Source organism: Prionailurus viverrinus, chromosome A1 (genome assembly GCF_022837055.1).
Source record: "Prionailurus viverrinus isolate Anna chromosome A1, UM_Priviv_1.0, whole genome shotgun sequence".
Classification (NCBI taxonomy): Eukaryota; Metazoa; Chordata; class Mammalia; order Carnivora; family Felidae; genus Prionailurus; species Prionailurus viverrinus.
In genome coordinates, this window is record NC_062561.1 from 158,485,172 (window position 1) to 158,500,656 (window position 15,485).

The window sequence follows — 15,485 nt, forward strand, 5'->3', positions numbered from 1 at the left end:
AGTCGGGATGTGGGTTTTCGGCGGACTCAGAGCTGCAGCCAAGGCAAACGCAAATGCTGACACACCGGCTTGACGAGGGCCTTTGTCAGAGGCACGGGGGATCTGGCGTCACCGCACAATGGAAAACAAAGTGCTTTGCCTGCCTGGCCAGATTTCACATTTGCTCACCATTGATTCTGGGGCATTTACAGGCAGAATGAGTTCATGTGAAATTTCAGGCCCTGTCATGACTCAGATTCACTTTCTGTAAACCAGAGTCAGCATTACACTTCCCCTCACTTTGGGCCATTACTTGAACTTTTAGGAGACCCATTGTATTTGTGCTCACTGAAGAGCTTTGAGTATTTCCTAAGCACTTTTATTTTTTTAAAGGGTACTTTCATTTTTTAAAACCATCTTGGGGCAGATATGTATTTTGAGATATGTCACTCTTAGCTCCAAAAATAGGTTTGCCTTGTATATTATTTACATGTTCAAAAGTGTGCCATTTAGAAATTCAAGTGAAACTTGCGAAATACTATTCTGGCAGGAAGCCCAGGAGGGGATTGTTCTCCAAGACGATGATTTGGTTGGTGCAGGAGCAGGAAATGTGGGTGAGGAGGGAGTGAACTGAGGGGACCTCCCAGAGCTTTTTTTTTTTTCTACACCTAAAGAAAAAAGGTAGATGACTGGAGTTGATCTGTTCTGAGGATTATGGCAGAATTTTGGTATTGGGGGAAAGACCCAAGATGGGGTTAGTATTGGAGAGAGAGAACAGACCTGAGAGGATCTGAAAGGGGTTGAGCAGGTGATCTGGGAGCCTGTAAGCCTGGGTTTACAGCAGGAGAAGCACCTGAAGAGAATTAACTTGAATTAACTTGGGAGGAGGGTGGCACAGGAAAGCTTTTCACCTGCGGGAGAGGGGTGGGAGCAGCAGCCCGGCTGGACAGGAAGGTACACTGGGTAGCATCTGGGCCATGCAAATGTGATTCTCTTATCTGCCTCTTGCCAGCATGTTGCTCTGACTCTTCCTTCTCCCACATAGAGGGAAACCAATTCTGGAGAAGTTCCCCACATCCTCATTCTTAGTTTCAGCTAGTTGTTCCTCCTGGACTTTTCCTACCCTGACCAATCCCCTTTCACACCTTTTACACCTTGTGTAATCTCCAATCTCATTGTTCCCTAAAAATTCTCCTACAGAAATCTATATATCTGGTTAATTTTTTTGTGCTTTTATTTATGCTCCCCCCCTCCCCCCGGTTTTGGGTTCTTGTAGGTTTTTATTGAGAAAAATGATATTTGGGGACTGGAAAAGGTAAGGGAAACCCTGGTTTCTCTTGAGCTCCCTTTACCTTCCAGGGCTCCCTGGTGGGGGAGGAGGGAGGAGCTCTCCAGCTGCCCCAAGGTCTACTGCTTTAGTGGAATCGGATAGGGGCCCATGGGAGAGGTGTGAGTGCAAGCGCTGAGCTCCTTTCAGACACGAGGATGTGGATGTGTCAGGTGAGTGAGCAAACAAAAACACAAACACTTTGAAAACCAAGTCCAGCAGAGTTTAGCTTGGTCCAGATAAACTCACCCCCATCCCCACCCCTTAGGGCACACAGGAAGAATGATGCTTGTGTGTGTAATATATTCTCATGGAGGTATGCAATGTTATGAGTAATTCTTGGCTTGTGATGTCACTTCTATGCTGTTCTTGCTCAGAGAAATGTATTGGAGTTGAAGAAAATGAAAGAATTTGGACTCTTTGTAAGCGTGTCTGTTTGAGTGGGTTTTATATGAGACAGGAAACAAATGGAGACAGAAACTTTGCTAAGACATTATGACTGATCCCAATTTATCAGGATAGCAGGTAAGAATAAGGCCAGAAAACAACAGTTACCCACACAAAGAACCATGCTTTTGTGTGGCATTTTGTAATATGTGACCTTTGTAGAGTAAATAGGTCAGGCAAATTCACATCATTTTGGAGATGATGAAACAAAGACTTTTAGAGGATTTATGTGAATTTTTTAAGTCCATGGTATGTCAGAAGTGCAATGGGGTATTTCAGCTTCTGATTTATGCCTTTAAACACCTCTTACCCTTTGGGAGGTGAGTGGGGAAGACCAGGTGCAGGTCTGAATCGTGCCTCATTCCATTTTCAGAGAGGCTGAGGTCAGGTGTCTCCTACAAGTCAAGAGGGCTTGCCAAGAGGACGGCCATGTTCCCCAATGCTCAGGTGAGCGTGCTCTGAGTGACAGTGTGTGATGAATGGAGCATTTGTGAAGCACGCAGGCAGTAGGCTGGTTAGAATTGTGTTGAGTATTCTCAGGTTGACAGCATTGGTTTTATGTAATTTGAGACGTGTGTGGCATGACAGCCAGGCTTTTATCACTCACCCCTTTCCCCTTCCTGAGAATTGTTTGTGTTGTTGAGATTCCGGGTCTGTATTTTTAGCGTCTGATTCTCCATGGTTGCTCAAGTATCTGTGGCCATGTTTTACTGACTCACGCAGATGTCCTGATGCCCCCGATAAAACTGATGACTGCTGAATGGAAAGCACTCTGCGTGGAAAGCCAGGAATTGTCCCCATAGCTTGCCTTATTAGTTCCAGCTGATTTTTCAGAACAGGGTTTGCAGAGAGTTTAACTTTGAGAATTACAGAGTTCTGTTAGCTTTCTTCATGCTAAATTGGGGGAAAAAAAGGCGATATTCTGGGGTAAAGCAAAAGGGATTGGGCGCAGCAGATATTCATACAGCATTTCTTTCAGTGTCCCCTCTCTTTGCTGCTGCTTTTATGCCAGCTGGAGTTCCCCAAGCCCCGCGTCTGTGGGCAAGACTACATGGTGAAAGAGCTGAGTCACAGCTTTGCTTCTCTATAATTATAAATTTTTATCACCTCATCTGACATAGAAAGGGTGTTGGTTGTAAATGAAACACACATTAGGAATAAGCTTTTTAGATAGAGCAAAAAAACAAAAACAAACAAAATCCATACAAAAAACAGCTTTCACAGAGTGAAGGGTCTCCCCCGCCGCCCCGGTTGTTAAGGTCATGAAGAGACAGAGGAGTCATTTCTCCTTCTCACCCATGCAATCATGAAAATTAAAACATCAAAATAAGCAACACTATACATTTCTCATCAAACCCTCTTCTAGTTGTTTTGTTTAATGTCCTCACTGCACATGCCTGGATAACCTACCATGCCAGCTGCCACCACCCCATCTTTTCTCCCATCTTCTTTGCTGTTCTCACTGTCTCTCAAGACCTTAGTCAAAATCACCTTCAACATGATATCTTGTCTCCCTAGGAGATACTGTTTTATGGTACATTATTGTGCTTCTGAATCTTAAAAAATTGTTCTCATGTCATTCTCTGTGTACATCACATCTCCAACAGATTGGAAGTTCTTCTAGAGTAGAGGTAGTGTCTTCTAATGCCTTATTATTATTATTTTTTAAATGTTTATTTACTTTTGAGAGAGAGTGTGAGTGGGGGAGGGACAGAGCGAGTGAGGCAGAGGATCCAAAGTGGGCTCTGTGCTGACAGCAGACATCCTGATGTGGGACTCAAATGCACAAATCACGAGATCATGACCTGAGCTCAAGTTGGGCAGCTTAACTGACTGAGCGCCCAGGCATCCCTTCTAATGCCTTTTTATTTTCTTTGTGCGTCTTCCTTCCATGGGGCAGTCTGTAGTATGAGTAGCATCCAGTCTCAAATGTCTTTCTTTTCCAACTTAGACCAATCAAGATGCCCCCTAGCCACGCTGAAAACGAACTCCTTTGCCAACTGTGTGTGTAAACAACCCCTGAAAATAGCCAGGACATGCAAACCAGTGAGTTTCCTATTCCACCTCTACCTAGATATGACCTTGTTGATACCATCTCCTGCTAGATGACAGATATGAATGTTTCTATTGCTTGGTTGCTATTTGCTACATGCTTCCTGGACAGGTTTCTAGGTAACCTTAATGGCTGTGCTTCTGGAGAAGGAGGAGTAGAAAATAATTCACCTCTTCAGTAAGTGGTCGTAAAAATATAACCGCATTTAAAAGCTTTTATAGAGCAGCTCTCTTCTTCCGGTGGCTCAGGCCCTGTTAGCTTTGAGATAGGAGCCCCCATAGTGCTTTGTTCTTGGCAACCTCTGACTAGGACAGAAGGCAGATTTAAAGGCCAGAAGGATTGATTTTTTTTCAGTGGAGGGCTTTCCATGAGGGGTGTGGGAGAGGAATCACTCGGGGAAACAGTGGTCAGTGAGTCTTATTCTCTGTCTGCTCCTCATTCATGTGTAAGGCTGAACAAGCTCCTTGTCTCAACAAGTGAGTCCCAGACCACAGAGGGGAGCAGTTTATCCTGGAGGTCCTAGGCTGACGGGGGACCTGGATGGTAAGAGGTAGGGACTGCCACAGCCTCTCCTCCCACTCACATTCCCATCAAAACTTGCAGGGCGAATGTCCCCAAATTGCATGTGTGTTCTGCTTTGATGTGGCCACAGTGTGGCCACCCAGGCTTACTCCAGTGCAGCTGGATCCCATGGTTCAAACTAGGCCTGACTGTCCAATTTTGGAAACTGGGAGGCGTTTTCCCGTCTGTCAGGACTTGGAGTTTACCATCCCTAGAGCATTGAGTAAGAACCTCATGTTTACAAAATCCCCAAGCCCCATGATTTCTTCCTGCCAGGTCTGGAGAACAAGTAGGCACATAATGACAAGTAGACCTTGCAACTGCTGTCCCTTCATTCCTGCCCAGCACAAAGTTACCAGGGAAAAAATAGGTATAGGTGAGGTGAGGGATGTACTTGTTTGAGCCCTGAAAATAGAATTTTAAAATTCTCACTGAAAAGTCACTGGATTTTCTGCCTATAATTTTATTTTTTCCAAAACTATTTCTAAAAGCCAAATATAAATTGAATTTAAAAATGTACACTGTATTTTAAATGCTTTGGGTAATGTAGGGGTTTTTTTTCTTTAAAATTTTTTTAATGTTTTATTTATTCTTGAGAGAGAGAAAGAGAGAGAGAGAGAGAGAGAGAGAGAGAGAGAGAGAGACAGAGCATGAGCGAGGAAGGGGCAGATGGAGAGGGAGACACAGAATCCGAAGCAAGCTCCAGGCTCCGAGCTGTCAGCATAGAACCCGACATGGGGCTTGAACTCACAAACCGTGAGATCATGACCTGAGCTGAAGTTGAATGCTTAACCGACTGAGCCACCCAGGTGCCCCCTTTTCTCTTTCTTTAAGAAGTGCTATTGTGAGTCCTCTAAACGATGTACACTCTCAGGACGCCTCAGTGGCTCATTCGGTTAAGTGTCCCACTCTTGGTTTCAGCTCAGGTCATGATCTCATGGTTCATGGCTTCGAGCCCTGCATTGAGCTGTGCTGTCAGCATGAAGCCTGCTTGGGACTCTCTCTCCCTCTGTCTCTGTCCCTCCCCCTCTTGTCCTCTGTCTCTTTCAATAAATAAATAAACATTAAGAAAAGATATATACTCTCCATGTGATTTATTTATTTATTAATGTTTATTTATTTTTGAGAGAAGGAGAAACAGAGAGCGAGTGGGGGAGGGGCAGAGACAGACACACACACAGAATCCAAAGTAGGCTCCAGGCTTTGTGCTGTCAACACAGAGTCCAACATGGGTCTGGAACTCATGAACCGTGAGATCATGACATGAGCCGAAGTTAGATGCTTAACTGACTGAACCACCCAGGTGCCCTGTCCATGTGATTCATGTTTTGTACAAATTTATCTATATATTTTTAACAAATTTTTTTGAGAGTGAGCAAGAACAAGCTGGGGAGGGATAGAGGGAGAGGAGGAAAGAGTCTTTAAAAAATTTTTTTTCATGTTTATTTATTTATTTTGAGAGAGAGAGGGAGGGAGGGAGAGATTCCCAAACAGGCTCCATGCTGTCAATGCAGAGCCCAATGCAGGGCTCAATCCCATGAACAGTGAGACCATGACCTGAGCTGAGCTCAACAGTCAGACGCTTAACTGACTGAGCCACCTAGGCACCCCAAGGATGAGAGAGAATCTTAAGCAGGCTCCACACCCAACCTAGAGCCCAAGGACTTGGGCCTCAATCCCACAACCATGAGGTCATGACCTGAGTTGAAATCAAGAGTCAGATGCTCAACTGACTGAGCCACCCAGGCGCCCCTCTATATTAAAGTTTTAAAACCAGGTATTCCATATTTGACAATATCTAATAGCTACTAAATCAACCCCAAATCTTCTCTATGTTTTTTCACCCTTTGGTGTCACCTTGAGCAGAAAACCACTTTTTCAGGGCAGCCGTGTGCCCATCCATATTGACTCTCATGGACTTATTGATCATGAGCTTTTCCACCATAATGTGCAAACTGCTTCTCATGGTTTACAGAGAGCTTGGTTACACAGCACCTCCTAGGTCTTAAAGTTAAAAATATCAATGTCCATTTTATATAATGGATCTTGTGGGACCTAATTAAAATATGCACATAAGTCTTTTATAAGACATGAGAGGTAGGGGTTGTGCAATATTCTATCTGTGAAGACATAACCAGGTATATTTTGGTGCTCATCAACTCCATGAAGATAAAGATTCCAAACAACCACCAAAATATCATTTGGCTTTGAACATTGAAAGTAGTGGGTTTCTATAATTTCCTTAGGTAATTGGGGCCATGCAAAAGTAAAACAACAGGAGCAGAAAAGTTCATGTTAAGGCAGATTGAGGCTCACAAAGTCCCACATTTCCAGCAGGAATAAATTCTCTGAGTCACATTAGTATTGGGCAGAAGATGTACTAAGGGGGGGGGGGTGCAAAAAAAGGACTGTAGGACACAAGGAAGCCTAAAGGCTTTAGAGTCTCCACAAGTAAAAAATATTAAGATTTATTCTCCTCTCGGGAAAGTGGGTGATGGGCATTGAGGAGGGCACCTGTTGGGATGAGCACTGGGTGTTGTATGGAAAGCGATTTGACAATAAATTTCGTATTAAAAAAAAGATTTATTCTCCTCTCACCCCACCATATATATAAATATATCATTTGAAGTCACGTCAGAAATGCAAAAAAATCTCCCGGTAATCACCTGGTTGATTAAAATGTTTTTAATTCTTCCTTTTTCTCTGAATTGCTGCCACCGTCAGTACGCGCTTGGTCCGCCTGTTAGCTACCTTAGCACACTAGCAAGGTGGGGAGATGAGGAGAAGGGCACCTATGGAGGTGGTCATTTGACAGAATGTAGGGCTCTAGCTGGAGTGTCATGTTCCTGCCCAGCCATGGGGCAAACAGAATAAAGACATGGCCGGCAAGAACTCTAGAGTGGGTGGATTTCAAAATGTGTAGAATAGGTCTTGTAGGTCTCAAGCACTGGGTACTTAGTTTATAATTTGCACACATTCATTTTCTGGCTGGAAGGCTGGAGGCAAACAGACAGCTCATTAGGAAAATAACTGAAGAGCTAAATATAATGGAGGAAGTAGGCAGCAGGTCCCAGACAGAAGAGCATGGCTCACAGTCCTTCACGGCAGATCAGAGGCCAAGCCAAACCAATGTGTCTGTCCCTCAAAGGTCAACCCTCTAGGGCTTTGTCAGACCAGGAAGGGAACAGAGTTTCAAAGGGCCTTTTGTGGAACACACACAGCTCTGGCCCCTGAGATTCAAATCAGGATCTGGAAACCTGTGTAGCAACCACTCACATGCACACTGCTTAGAGACCGGCAGGGCCCTCCAACCTCCTTTTTTTTTTTTTTCCTTTATATGCACACCAACTTTCTCTGTAGTTGGGAAAGAGATTAAAAAACAAAACAACCAAAAGATGAAGTTATTTACTTAAATTTGAATAAAGTCAAAGAAGGTTACATAATTTTTGTTGGATATTATTCAGAAAACTATATAGGAAATACTGTATATTTAAAAACCACTGAAGACATTATTATTATTTGTATCATAGGTCATATTCCCTAGTGGGTAATACAATATACATATATTATGTTCCAATACATATAAATGAAAACCAAACCTATGAATAGATAAGCAATAAACTTGTTAAAAATTGAGATACAACTTAAAGTAGATTCTAAATGGTTTCTTTTGCTTTAAAGCAGTTTCTTTTGCTTTAAATGGCCAACATTGCTTCTCTGTCCTTCTCTATCTTCAGTCAGTGTTAGAAACATTAGGAAGTGCTTATGTTTACTGTTTTGCTTCTGAGTCTCATTTAGTTTTCCATTAGTACACAGTTCTTTGTTCAGTTTTTCTAGGGCAGTACCCTCAAGGGCTCTGGACTTTTCAGATTTGGGGTTGTGTGGAGAAGCCCACACCCCGAGAGTGGAAAGCCTAGCCCTCTGCTCTGGCTGGTGCTCCACTTTCTAATTTGGGGTGTGTGGCTGGTTCCTTATGTTCTCTGATATTCAGCTCTTGTAACTGTTTTTGGAGTTGTTAAGGACATTGAACCAAATAATGACCATATAAACCCTACTCACATGTAAATTATGTGTTATTCTTAGTAAAGTTTCTATTTTATTCCAAGACAAAGAGCCACTGGTAGTCATTCATTTGTTATACAGTTTATTCCTATCATTCATTTTACATGTTTTCCCTTCTATTTCTGTCCATGGTTCCCTTCAAATTTTATAAGTTTAAAACGATGTCGTCATTATTGAATCATGACTCTGAGTCAGCCACTGAAAATATGAATCAGCTGAAATTAAGGGAAGAATTATCTCAAGTCCAGTAGGACCTGACACTATGGAGTCAACTTCTCTTGGAAACAAAGAACCTTCTTTCATTGTAAAGTTCTAACTGAAACCCTGAGTCAAAGGAATAAGCTAGAACTTCTAGGGCCAGGACCAGGGAACTCAACGGGCAATAAACAAAGAGCCAGAGGAATTTACAAATAGCTGAAGAGGGCAATTTTGAACCTGCAGGCCTAGTAACCTATAATCATTCTTGAAGACAAGAATATCATAATCTCAGCAAGCTGAATAAAGGAGGCCAACCAGCAAATCAAGCCTATGGTTATGCAATAGCTTGCCTTGCAGTTCTGAAAGCTTGCTGACGGCAGGTTCTCTTTCTCTCCACCCTTTCATTGAAGTTCCTTGACCCAGGAGAGTGGAACACTTGTTAGAAGCCCATGTCTAAATCAGATTTCTTCAGCATTAGTCATTATCATTTGCCATGTATCAATTGAGATGATGTATTTATAAACTAGCAATTCAAGTTCATCTGTGAAACCCTGGCGCATGAAGTCTCAATCTTTGATTTTGAGCCATAGTCCTGTTGGGAAGTCTTGGTGGAGCCTATGGACCATTCCTAAGAATGATGTTGTTAAAAGTACAAAATAAAATAGATAGGATGCTAAGGAAACAAATTGTATTGAAGAATATTTTAAAAAATCATATGTGAGACAGTAATATAGATGCTGCTTTATTAATACATTAAATAAGATCTGGTGGGTTTAGTAAAAATTGTACCTTCAAAGTGTTGATGGATATTAATGATATTTCAAGGTACTGGCAAATACTAATGGTGACAAAGTCATAAGGAACTATTGTAGTTTGTTACCTATCTTAATAATTAAAAGAACAGCTAAATTTCAGTTACAGGGTAATGAAGATAAATAAGTGGGTTTTTCTTCCCCCATCCAAATTTTTAGACCCTTTAAACTCTATCCCAAGGGCCCCTTGGGTGTTTGTGGACCTGAGGGTAAGCAGCCCTGCCAGAGGGGTGTCTTTGCTGCTGATTCAAAGGACAGACTCACGAACTAGGAAGAACAGCTTTACTTAACATCTTCTTAGTGTATCTACTTAAAAAACCCAACTCTACCAGCTGATTCCCAAACATCATACTTCTGTTCAATGGAAAGAAATGAAAGTGAAATTCATTTGGTAACTAGAATGTATAATTATTTTGTGCTTTTACTATGGTGACCAGATATCCCTATAAACAGGTAGTCAAAGTATTAGAGTACTTGACAAAATAAACTTTCAGGGCCATCTTGACTTTATTTGAGGGCTTCCAGGCCCCATAGGAAAGCTGAGGAGATTAGTACAAACACGGGCTGACAGCCAGACAAAGGTGAGTGAAGGCCCCATGTAAAGATCTGACATGAAAGTAGGAGCCAGAAGAGGCAGGAGACATCCAAGCCCAGGCTGGGCAGAGTCTTCTAGGACTCCAGCTCCCAGGCCTGGGCAGCCACACAGTGTGGGCCAAACAGACATTTTTACCAGTTTCACAGTGAACGTATTTATAATCATTTCCCCAGCGTGAATGGAAATACCACATGAGTAGAAGTAAACACAAAACCTGCCATTTCTTGGTTTGGGAGCATTGGTTCTTTTCGGAGGTGGGGAGCCTAAAAGGAGGCAAATATGTACTAATATCCACAATTTGGCAATATACATCTAGTGTACTTAAGGCACCAGAAGGATTTAATAGATCCTAGAAATAATATGTTCTATTTCATCTTTTCAGTGATGTAGTTTTAAATTTCAGCATTTTTGTTTTAGGAGATGTTGCTACCATGATTTCTCTTAATGTGTACATCTTTTGCAGATTAGCATCAACCAAATTTCATATGCATACATAAATACGTATGTACATAAAATATGTATTATATATGCACATATGTATATGTATGTATATCTGTATAGTTTTAGGGTTTTTTTTTCTTGTTTTGTTTTCTTAAGGGTATTTATTTATTTTGATGGAGGGAGGGGCAGAGAGAGGGAGACAGAGAATCCCAAGCAGGCTCTGTGCTGTCAGTGCAGAGCCCCATGCAGGGCTCAAACTCCTGAACCATGAGATCATGAACTGAGCCAAAGTCGGATGCTTAACTGACTGAGCCACCCAGGGCGCCCCTGTATAGTCTTTGTATGTGTTACTAGCAAATACCTGGAAAAGCATCACTTTTAGCAAATAAAGGATAGTAGAACAAAGGGATGATACCTGAGTGCTCTTGTTTGTTTGTTCCTGAGTCACATGCACAGTATTTCCAGACATATGTCTGAGAGGGTGACACATGCTTTGATAAAGGTTGAGTCAAAACCAGATGAGCGAACTGTTATGAATAGAAAAGGGAATTCAAGTTGTGTGGTAGGTTTAGGAAATTGTGAAAATAACTTCTAAAATGGTAAATAATGTGTGGCCTAGCCAGTGGACAGTACTCGGGGTGATGGAAGGGCTGCCAGTGTCTCCAGGAAGTGGACTCATTTGGCCTCTGCCGAAGGCAGAGATCTGGGAAAGCTGGTGCTCCTCTTGAGAAATGGGTGCTTTGAGGGAGCAAGGAGGCTGCTTTCCAGGTTAGCCTAACTGTCATCTGTGTGCTTTGTTCAACGCTGCATCTTTCATAGCAGTCTCTGTGTGCCCCATGGAATTCTCAGAGTTTGTTTTGGTTTCTAGGCTTCTGAGATGTGGCGTAGTCTCACTTTGGTCCCAGCTTGTTGGTTTAGTGTAAGCTCTCTCCAGCCGTGTTTGCACCATCCTCTGCACTCACGTGTGGTGACACTGGCCTCTAGAATCCTCTCGTTTTCCATTCTCTGTTCAGAGGGCTAATGGTTAAAGTTCCCCCATGGTTGTATCCAGGGATGGAATTTCAAAATTTAACTACAGAAAATAGACCAACATGAAGATTCCCTAGAACTCATCTTTGCAGTGCTGTAAATGGAATTGTGACACATTTAGGGGCCCTTGCTGCCATGAAGAATGTATTCCCTGCTTTTCTTTATAGAAGCTCTTTCCTTCCTGGAACATTTGAAAAACCATTGCACACAGCGTTCTGGGAGCTGGGGGGAGGATTAAGAATGACCTTTAGCGGAGGAAAGAGGCCGCTCAACTAGAGGAGATTCTGACCTATTTTTCTTTTTGTGTGTATAATGTTGCATGTCTATGGAAAACACTGGCAGGGTCCCAAGGCAGCGTCAAACAGACTCTAAATATTCTCAGAGAAATGGCCTCCAGTCAGTACAGAAATTGTCTAAATACACAGCAGGGTAAAACCCAGTTCAAGTCAGTTAAAGGTGTCTCTCTTTCATAGGGCTGGGATTTCTTAATAAAGGAAGGAGCATAACATCAGGTATACATTATGATAATACTATTTCCTTACACTGGTTATTACTTAACAGTTTGTGGAGCACTTTCATGATGGTCTCATTTGATTTTTCAGAGATAGAATTAATAAAGCAATGATATAGTTAAGAATTATGCAATTATATGGCAGGCAGGTATAATTAACAAGGGGTGAGAACACTCATTTAAAAAAAAATCCTCCCATGTATTAAATAGTTCATATAACAGATATGGAAATTAAGGGGTGAAGCCTGATAAACAGAGTTAATTTGGCCAGAAAATAAACATTTATAAAAACACCTGCTGTGAGCCAGGCACTGTGAGGGGATGTTGACATGCATCATTCCACTTGGTCCTTACAACAGGTTGGTAGTATTGGGTATTTTTACCAAAGGCAAAACTAACAGAGGAGTTTTTTCACTGAGAGACATGGTAATTGTATGATTTGAGAGGTGAGCCTGTGTCTGTAAAACTCTAAAGCACATTGTCTTGTCATCATGTCACCCTACCTCAAGTTATGTAGGGTGCATGTTGCTTATCAGTTTTTCTTTCCCTTTGATTTTTGTCCTCCCTTCAGTTGACCTGGATCACACTCTTCCATAGCTCCTGTCATCATCATGACAGCATCATAATAATAGTGATCATTCCTTGGCCTTATTTAATGCATCTTACTATTGTTACTTAGAGATTTCTCATCTTACCATGTCATACTGTAGCGTTCCCTGAAAGAAGGCCTTGAGTCTTACTCATTTTTATGTTTTAAGCAGCATCTTACATACTGTTCTGCATCTAGTATTTACTCAATACATTTGTATTCTAAGTTATTTAGTGGTGTAAATGACTCATGCCAACGTTACATTCTAGTACTATTGATGATTTGTGCTGGGGGCAGGGAGCCTTCAATAAGCATAATAAATGTTTAGTAAGTGATTTTGAATGAAACTAAGTAAAGCAAAATGCTCATAATCCAGGGAGCCTGTTAAGAAGGGAGTTTGGGGTGGGGTTGGGGGCGGGGGAAGTGATCTAGCTAAAAGATGGTGGTGTAAATTTGTGTGTTCTGTAAACGTAACCCTTCCGTGAAACCTACAAAATGGATGAAGTTAGACTGGATGAAATTTTGATGGGAAAAGTCCACCTTAAGTAAAACTAGGAAATTGCTAAAATCTCAAATTACATTGTCATCCAAATATGGTGAATCTGGACCAAGTCAAGGGAGACTGGAAAGAGCGGAAACACACCTTTTGGGTTCTAATTAGGATTCAGAGTTTTCTGAAAACAAGTGATATCAGGGTTTCAGGTGATGCTCTTTTACTCAGAGCAAGGACTGTGTGTGTGGATGGGGTACAGGAGAAATCCAGACTGTCCCTTCAGGGGTTTGCTCTACAGTGCAGAGGAGAGGATGGTCAGACAGATGGAAAGGAGTTACTGGGCAAGACATACTTATTTCCCAAAGTAGAATTCCTCTTTAGGAGGTGAAGCAGGAAGGATGAAAAGGTGTAAGTGGCAGCCAGCTTTGTGGTAGTTGGCTGATTCAAACAAGCAGCTATAGATAAACATAAATAACCCAATAAAAGGTTAGAGAGCTGGGAGACTCCACCATGGTCTTTATATTTTGCTTGGGCAATCTGCTCACCCGAGAGGTCAGAGAACATTGGGAATATGGCTAAAAACTATTGAAACCCAATAAAAATCTGATTTGAAGCCTGTGGCTGCTCTAGCTAACCCCCTGACTCTTCTCCATAATTAAAAGAAATAGCAAGTTCAGGAGAGAACAGCATTCCTTTTAGAGCAGAGTCTATGTTTTCAGGTAGACTTAGGTCCATTAATAATACCAAAAGCAAATAAAAGTAAGGAACAAAAAGTAGCAAAGAAACTCAAAAATCAGAAGGCAAGTGAAGAATACTCTTTAGAAGAATTATTGCAGCAAACCAAAGCATTTCAGATGCATATTTACCTGCACCCTGAAAGAACTTTTAAAAATACACAAGGTCTTTGTGAAATAATTCTAAGGTGAAATATAAGATCAAAGAAGAATAGGCAAAAGAAGACAGAGTAAGCTAAGAGTGATGAAAGAAATGGAAGATAATAAAACTATCCTAGAAATGAAGATCACATTAGAATAGATGTTTGCTGAAAACATATACAGTGATGCAGAGGTCAGACTAAAGAGAATAAAATAGCATTTATGGGAGGGATTGCCAAATAAATAAAAACTAAGTAGATAATGACAGTCAGACATCATATGGGATGATGGTGTTCCTGAAGTAGAGAACAGAACACATGGAGCAGGAAATAAAAATATCACAAATAAAATGAAATAAAACTCCAAGGAAATAAAGCATGATCTGACTCTGTACATGGAAAGAGATCTTAAGGGGAAAAATACTCGTAGCAGAATAATCAACACGAAGATACACAGTGAAGCTACTTGAACTTTAAGGACAGTATAAGAATCCCATGGGCATCTTGGCAGAAAAATCATGTTTCCTACAAAAGGGGGAAAGAACAGACTGACCTCACATTTCTCAGTAGAGATATTTAATTAGGGGAAAAAAGTGCACAACAAAATCTGGTTAACCATGAGATGACTCAAAAAAAAAAAGAAGTCTCAGGAAAAGGTAAGGGGGAGAGTCAAAAAACTGAAGTGGACCCTTAAATCCATTTAATTATAGAACGGAACCAAATGCACACACTTATGTTTAAGAACACAACATAACTAATGTAAATCCTAAACATAAATTATCATATAAACATATAATAGTCCAAAATTGTCAGTACGGAAATTTGCTTTTTGCTTCTCTCGTTCATAGCATGGAGATATAGTTATCATCAAAGGTTGTTGAACTCAAGAAACAAAATGAACTTGATGACTTTTTAGAGACTGATGTACAATATTTAATTTTTTTGGACTTGTAAATGATTTCTGAACATCCTCTGAACACTCTTTATGTTTTGCGGTTCTCTCATGCTTAAAGAGGATTTGGTGAGTGAGGTAAGGTAAGGTAGGGATGTCAGCAGGGTTACTGACTAAAATGTCAAACTGTCCAGTTTAAATGTTTCCATTGTGGGTGAAGATTTCAATTTTTCACTATTAGGAATAATCCTGAATCTCATGGGTGATGAAATCACAAAGTTAGGGTATAAGTGCTAGGATACCATACAGCTGTTAAAAATAATGAATTTAGCCAACAGGGACTAACATGGAATGATGTGCAAGTAGCAGTTACTGAATAAAAAATTAAGTGGCAGATTGTAGTTTGCTATCCTGTTTGGACAGAAGAGAGAACTGTGTATGATACTGTGTGTGTTTAGTGGCTCTGGAGCTTGAGGGAGATGAGTGAGAACAGGGGGCTTCTGCTTTTTATTTACTACGTACTTTTGGAAATTTTTGTCAAGAGGTGAAAGGACTTTTTTTTAAAGAACAGAGAAAAAGACAAAGGACATGTGTTAATTTGTTATTGGGTGGCCATAACAGT